Below are 7,500 nucleotides of genomic sequence, written 5' to 3' on the forward strand. Positions count from 1 at the left end.
GCTCCTGTAGCCTATACTCTACTCTACTGTACCAGCCTCAAGCCAGAAGATGAAACAACAGGGAAGTAAGAGTTGTAAAGAAAATAAGAAAGAAAGAATGAAAGATTCAGAGAAAACAGAGAGAGCAAGATAGAAAGTGTGTGAGTGTGTGTGTGTGTGAGTATTATGGCTGAAGTAAGGAGAGACAGAGAGCAAAAGAGAAAGAAAGTGTGAGTATGGGAGAGAGAGAGAGAGAGAGAGAGAGAGAGAGAGAGAGAGAGAGAGGGAGTGAGGAGAGAGAAAGAGAGAGAGGGAGTGAGGATAGAGGAGAGAGAGAGAGCGAGAGAGAGAGAGAGAGAGAGAGAGAGAGAGAGAGAGAGAGAGAGACAGAGACACAGAGAGACACAGAGAAAGTAGAAATAGAGCAGCAGAGGAGTTAACAATATAGCACATAGAGCTGAAGAGCTGTTTGATGGCACCACAATGTTAACTACCAGATGTGGGTTAGGAGAATTGATTTGATTTGATTGATTTGATTTGATTCTTTAATGTCCACAGGTGTGGAAACTTGTCTTCAGTTTCACCATTGTAAAAGACATACAGTTACACATTACACATTCAAAGACATTGCACATTTGAGACAGACACCCCATTCCACGCAAGAACAATCCGGGAAACCACTCCAGTAAATGGATGAATAAATAGGTGAGATCTAACAATGTAAGAAAATAAAATCAGATATGACAAGGAATAGCAAATAAATAAATAGGTAACCATACCACTCCAATAAATAGATGTTTACATAAAATAGCCTACTAGTCATAATGACTCATCTAAGATATAAATCCCTCTTGTTAATTATGTTAACTGCATTTGGGACAGATGAATTCTTGTATAAGTTTCTAGTGGCATTAGGTACTCTAAAGCGCCTCCCAGAGGGTAAGGGCTCAAATTCGCAGTGCAGGGGGTGGGAAGGATTACTAATGATCCCCAGTGCTTTACTTGTCACATTTCCTTGTCCAGGCTCCTCCCTATGACTTTTGTGGCCATCTTAATGACTCTGTTTAGTTTAGTCCTCCCCTGAATGTTTAAATTGCCATACCACATAATCATGTTGAAAGACAAAACACTTTCCACTAAACTCTTGTATGCCATTTCAAGTATCACACTAGATGAACTGGGATGCAATACAGTATGTGGGGAAGGGCAAAATGGGGCAGCTATCCATGGAGGATGCATGCTATCAGCTGCCACCTGTCTGGACCCTGCTATCATTCTTAGCCACAAATATTTCTTCCGTCATCCACTTTAGCAAGGTCAAGGTTCAGTGGTTTCAGCATCGGAAGAGGGATCACTCCTCCTCCCCCTCTCCTCTCCTCTCTTCGTTCTCCTGCTCCCCTCAGTGATGGCTGTCATATCTGAAGCTCGTAACCTCTATACGTATCCTCCATACGTCTCACAATACCCCCCCCTCTCTCTCTATCTATCTCTCTCTTCCTGTTTCCCTGCCTCTCTCTCACCCTTTCTCTTTCTCTGCCCCCTATATTTCTCTCTCTCTGTCTCTCTCTTGCTCGCTTCCTCTGTCCCTCTTTCTCACTCTCTTCCTCTCTGTCCCTCTCTCTCTGTCTAACTCTCTCCCCTCACAAGTTGCTATGGCAACACTGCCAAGGCTCTGAAAGGAAAAGCTCATTCTCAGAGAGATGGTGGGGGTGATTAAGACCCAGAGAAACACAGGGAGCGAGAACGAAAAAAGAAAAGCCCAATTGCCAGAGATAATACAAGGCTGTCTTTCGGTGAGGAAATAATTATGTGCACTTAAATGGATCTGTGTGTTATTCTTTTCTGTCGGAATCAAACTCCAAAATCAACTGTTCCCATTTTGAGAGGGGGAAAGTACAGGACATGAGCAGGTTATATCACAGTAAAGACAAAAACGTCAGTGCTGCTTCTCCTAGAACATCCTCTGTGTTTATATCAGTCTATAGGCGTTACATAAAGGCAGCCTTGCTTGGTGAACCAGGGATGATCTGAAGTGAATAGGATGAAACCCCACTAGTCCCAAAGGCCAGGTCGGCCTCTCAGAGCTGACGATGCCGTTTGCGCGAGTAAGTTAAAAAATAAATAAATAAAACGATCCACCTATCCACCCCCATATCCTTCTTCTTCCCACCACTGTTCCTCTTCAGCTACTTCATCTTACCCATCATCGTCTTCCGAGCTCTCTCTATCTCTCTCTCTCTCCCTGTTACCCTGACACTGGGGTTTTTGTCTGTCATTTTCAATCAGGCACAGCTCAAGACACCACAGTGTGCATGTGGGTCTTAGCATGCTATTCTCTTCTCCTCCTGCTTCAGTTCGGTTTCTCACGCCCCTTCTCTCTCTCTCTCTCTCTCTCTCTCTCTCTCTCTCTCTCTCTCTCTCTCTCTCTCTCTCTCTCTCTCTCTCTCTCTCTCTCTCTCTCTCTCTCTCTCTCTCTCTCTCTCTCTCTCTCTCTCTCTCTCTCTGTGGCACGAGTGTAAATGCTGTGGAGATGGGAATGTGCATTCACCCATTTCACTAATTTTCCCTCCTCTATTTTTGTGAAGCATATCTACCTATCTTCCCAAAATGGGTTTCCCTGATGGCATTGTATTTGCTACATTCAGTGTGGCATTGCAAAACAAAGCCCCATTACTCATTGACTTTTCTGAATGCAGTGTCTCCAAAATGGTTTTCCCTGATAGAATAGAATAGAATAGAATAGAATAGAATAGAATAGAATATGGAAAATAGAATAGAACAGAACAGAGCAGAATAGAATAGAAAACGGAAAATAGATTAGAACAGAGCAGAGCAGAATATAAGAAGATATGTCATCATACACAGTACAATGAGATTTAAAAACCTCCCTCCAAGGTGCACACAGTGCAAATATATGTAGGCCTAAATGTGTAAACTGTGTACTAATACAAACTACAAAAAAACACCACATGTATTTGCTATATTCAGCGTAGCAATGTAACACAGTTCTTCATAATTCATTCCCTTTCTGTAAATTTAGTGTCCATCACAAGCAAATATACTTCCCTCAATGGCATGAGCTGTGTTTACCCAATCAGTACATTTTAATCACCTTTCCTACCCTCTGATTTCTAATTTCTGACAAATATGCTTCCAAATTGGATTGATTTTCCAAAGCCTCAGTAGTATGGAAGCGTGTTGATCTGCATGATTGAGGTTGGGCGTCATCCCACCTTCCTACTGACAGTGTGTTAGGGGTTTGGGATGTGCATGTTCCAAACATGGCCCCCTGTCAGCATTTTTTTTTTTTTTTTCATTTCATTTTTTATTTAAACTCGAAGAATCATTGAGAGCCCAGCCCTCATTTACAATGATGTCGAGTAAAACAAACAATTACACATATAAAATCATATATATATACAACATACACAATGCAACATAAATCATATAAGAGGTAAAAATTAAGACAAACTATGAATTAAAACTTATGAGTTAAAACAAGTACAAGTATGTGATAAAAAACTTCCCAGTATTACTTTAAAATGTTCTAATGACACTAAGGCTTGAAGACCTATATCCTTGTTGTAGGGTATTCCAAAGTGAAGGTCCACAGACACTAAAAGCCGTTTTACCCAGTTCAGTGCGGGCATAAGGGACCTCCAGTAAAAAGTTGCTGCTGCGGGTTTGATATGGGTTGGAGTGCCAAACTAAAAGAGATGAAATATAAAATGGGAGTTTACCAGTGAGGGCCTTAAAAATAAAAATAAAATAATGCATGTCCCTTCTGTGAGAAAGTGGAGCCCACCCAAACTTTATCATATAACAGGCAATGATGAGTGCTATATGGATCCCCAGTAATAAAACGAAGAGCTGAATGATAGACAGTGTCAAGTGCCTTCAGATTAGAGAGTGGTGCTTGTCTGTAAATAACATCACCATAGTCAAGGGAAGACAGAAAAGTAGCTTCAATTAACTTTTTTCTGCAGAAAACAGGAAAGTGATATTTATTTCTGTGCAGGAAAGATAGCTTTTGTCTGAGCGTAGTGACAAGACAGTCAGTATGTTTCTTGAATGTGAACTTGTCATCTAGCCAGATTCCCAGGTACTTATAATGTGATACTCTCTCAATAACAGACCCATCTAAAGTAGATATATTAAAATCATTTTTCATGCCATGCTTAGATCGAGTAAAGACCATACATTTAGTCTTGCTTACGTTAAGTAGAAGCTTAAGACCAATGAGGGCATTTTGTAGAATATTAAAGACTGCTGCAAATTCTCCAATGCTAGCTGTACAGAGTCTGCAACACAATTACAAAATTGTATCATCTGCATATAGATGAATAGAGCAGTTGGAAAGGAGAGAGAGTATGCTATTTATGTACATGGTGAAGAGTACCGGACAATACTGAACCTTGTGGGACCCCCTTGGTTATTAGCAGGGGGTCAGATTGAGTATTACCCAATTTTACAGTATGGTGTCTGTTTGATAGGTAGCTCTGGAACCAATTTACAGGCACTTGCACTAAAGCCAATACCAGGCAGAATTTGTAGAAGCAGAGAATGGTCCACAGTGTCAAATGCTTTGGATAAGTCCACAAAGATGGCAGCACAATGTTTTTTCTTGTCAAGAGAAGTGATAATATCATCAATTACTTTAGTAGCAGCAGTGACTGTACTTTGTTTAGGCTAAAGCCTGATTGGAGAGGGCTCAGAATATTATTGGTATTTAGAAATTCTTTGAGCTGATCATTTACCAACTTCTCTAGTATTTTTGGAGAGACACGGTAGCTTGGATATTGGTCGATAGTTGTTAGGGTCAGTCTTATCCACCCCCCTTGTGCAACGGGGTAAATGTGTGCAAATTTCCATAGTGTGGGACAACTCCAGTGGAAATAGAATAATTGAAAATGTGCAATAATGGCTCTGCTATTATATATGCCGCAGTGCGAAGAAAAAGGGGATCTAGGTGGTCTTCTCCAGTGGATTTGCGACTATCAATTGCTAATAAAGCAGATAGCACTGTATGCTTAGACACAGGATGAAGCCTAAATTCCAGATCATCGTCTCTGACAATTGTCTCTGATACACATATCATGTCCAGCCCTAGGCATAAAGGAATGATTATTGCTATTATCAAAAACTTTGACTGGCTAAAGAAAAATGTTTGTTAAGAGCACTGCAAATGTATGATTGTCTTGTAGTAGACAATCATCAAACTTAATGGAAGAAGGCATAGGTGTAACAGATGTATTGTTTTTGTAATTTACAGCCTTCCAGAATTTTGCAGGATCAGAGTACGAGCTAGAGACAAGGTTAAAGTAATAGTCAGATTTAGCCTTTCTTACAGATAATGTACATCTGTTCCTGATTTTCCTGAAACTTGCCCAGTCAGAGCATCCTTGCTCCTCCTTGCTAATGACCAAGCCTTATTTCTTTGACTGAAAAAGAGAGGAGAGTTCAGGGGTGAACCATGGGTTTGTTCTACTTTTTACTCTTATCTTTTTAAAAGGTGCATGTTTGTCAACAATGCAAATAAATGAGTTTGAGAAAAAACTGTAGAGCCAAGTCAGCATCAGGAATTTCAGTTGTGAGATGAATGTCACTTTCATAGAGATCATTTAAAAAGGCTTGCTCATTAAAATGTTTCATAGTTCTTTTAACCAAAATGCGAGGCAGTGCTTTGGTTAGAGTGCTGTGCCTAATACAGGCAATGGGACAGTGGTCACTGACCCCTAAATCAAAAACACCAGTTGCGCTAATTTTGTTCATCTTATTTGTAAAAATTAGATCAATAAGAGATGATTTGCTAAAGTTCTTAGAGTTTGGTCTTGTTGGATCATTAATAAGTTGATCCAAAAATAGACTTGAGAAAACATCTCTAAGATGTTTGGAGGCATCAGTTAGCCAGTCAATATTAAAATCCCCAAGAACCAGAACTTCTGAGTCAGTGAATCTAGATATCAATTCTGCAAGCTGATCTATGGATTTAGAATCAGCTGACGGGGGTCTATAAATCCCAACTATTATGAAGGAGTTGTTATTGGTGCCATAATAAACCTTTAGTGCAATAAATTCAAAGGATTTAGGTTCACTTAAGGAGTACAGAAATGTGACAGAGAAATGTGACTTCACGTAAATAGCCACACCCCCACCCCTCCCGACCCTGTCAATTCTAAATAAATTGTAGCCTGAAAGGTTGACTTCAGAGTCATCAATTTCACTCTTCAGCCAAGTTTCTGATAAAACCAAGATATCTGTGTTAGTTTGAGCAATTAAAATATTCAAGTGGTCCATTTTATCTCGTTGCAATATACTTCTGATATTGAGGTGGATTAACCCAATGCCTTTTCTGTCCTTAAAAACACATGGAGCATAGTGTGAAATGGATGCTAGCTCAGCTTAGCATAAAATGAAAAAGATGAAGCTGCTAACTGGTAGCATGCTTGGTAGCCTGTGAGACAGTGCTACAGTTATGACGTTACCAGCCATGCTACAGTTATGACGTTACCAGTTTGACATTTGGTCCGGACTGTGAATGAAGACCTTGGTTACACTGGTGCTGACCTCGGCTGGTACTCAGCACTGTTGACTGGTTGAACATTTCAAATAGGATAGTTGTAAATTGTACTCCTGACAATGCAAAACGCCACATGAATGATTAGCCCCATGCTTTTAGTTGACTTTCTAGCAGGTTTGTATCCCATAACGAAATTGTTGAGAGGTTGTGGGTTTGAGACTGAATCTGGACAAGGTACCTGTACCCGGTACCTGGTTGGTAGTGACATTCTGGGGAGGTGAGGAAACAGATGCCAGTCAGTAGCACAGCTCTGCATAGAGTACCCATTAGGTTTCAGGATCGAGATTGGCTCTGACTGGAAGACCGTCGACCTCCAGGCTTCCCCTTGGACTGTTTGACCTGTTTGCATGTTTGATCTGGCAATTTGATTCAAGTCAATTCAAGTGTACTTTATTGTCAAAGATCCATGTAGCAGGGTTAGCACAGAAGTTTGACATTGCGTTTGACCAGTGTTCGATGTGCAGTTAAGCTAAACATATGAATAACACTTTGACAATAAGCACACAGGCACGCATGCACGCATGCACACATGCAGGCACGCACAGGCACAGGCACAGGCACAGGCGCACACATACACACACACACACACCCACACCCACACACCCACACACACACACACACACACACACACACACACACACACACACACACACACACACACACACACACACACACACACACACACACACACACACACACACACAGTAAAAACATATGTGTAAGCTGCTAGACACCTTCCGGAAAAATAAAGGAACTATGCTCTAGTCCTCCATGCTCGTCTGCAGTCCTTGCTCCAAGCTTCTGTCCATGCCAGTCAATGGACACGCATAGATCAGGGGTATTCAATTATATTTCAACGAGGGCCATTTTTTCAAATTCCTCCCAGTAAAGGGGCCGAACTATACGTATGCATTATGGTTGCCGACTGTCAATGAAAAAAA

The sequence above is a fragment of the Engraulis encrasicolus genome, chromosome 9, assembly GCF_034702125.1.
Source record: "Engraulis encrasicolus isolate BLACKSEA-1 chromosome 9, IST_EnEncr_1.0, whole genome shotgun sequence".
Lineage (NCBI taxonomy): Eukaryota > Metazoa > Chordata > Actinopteri > Clupeiformes > Engraulidae > Engraulis > Engraulis encrasicolus.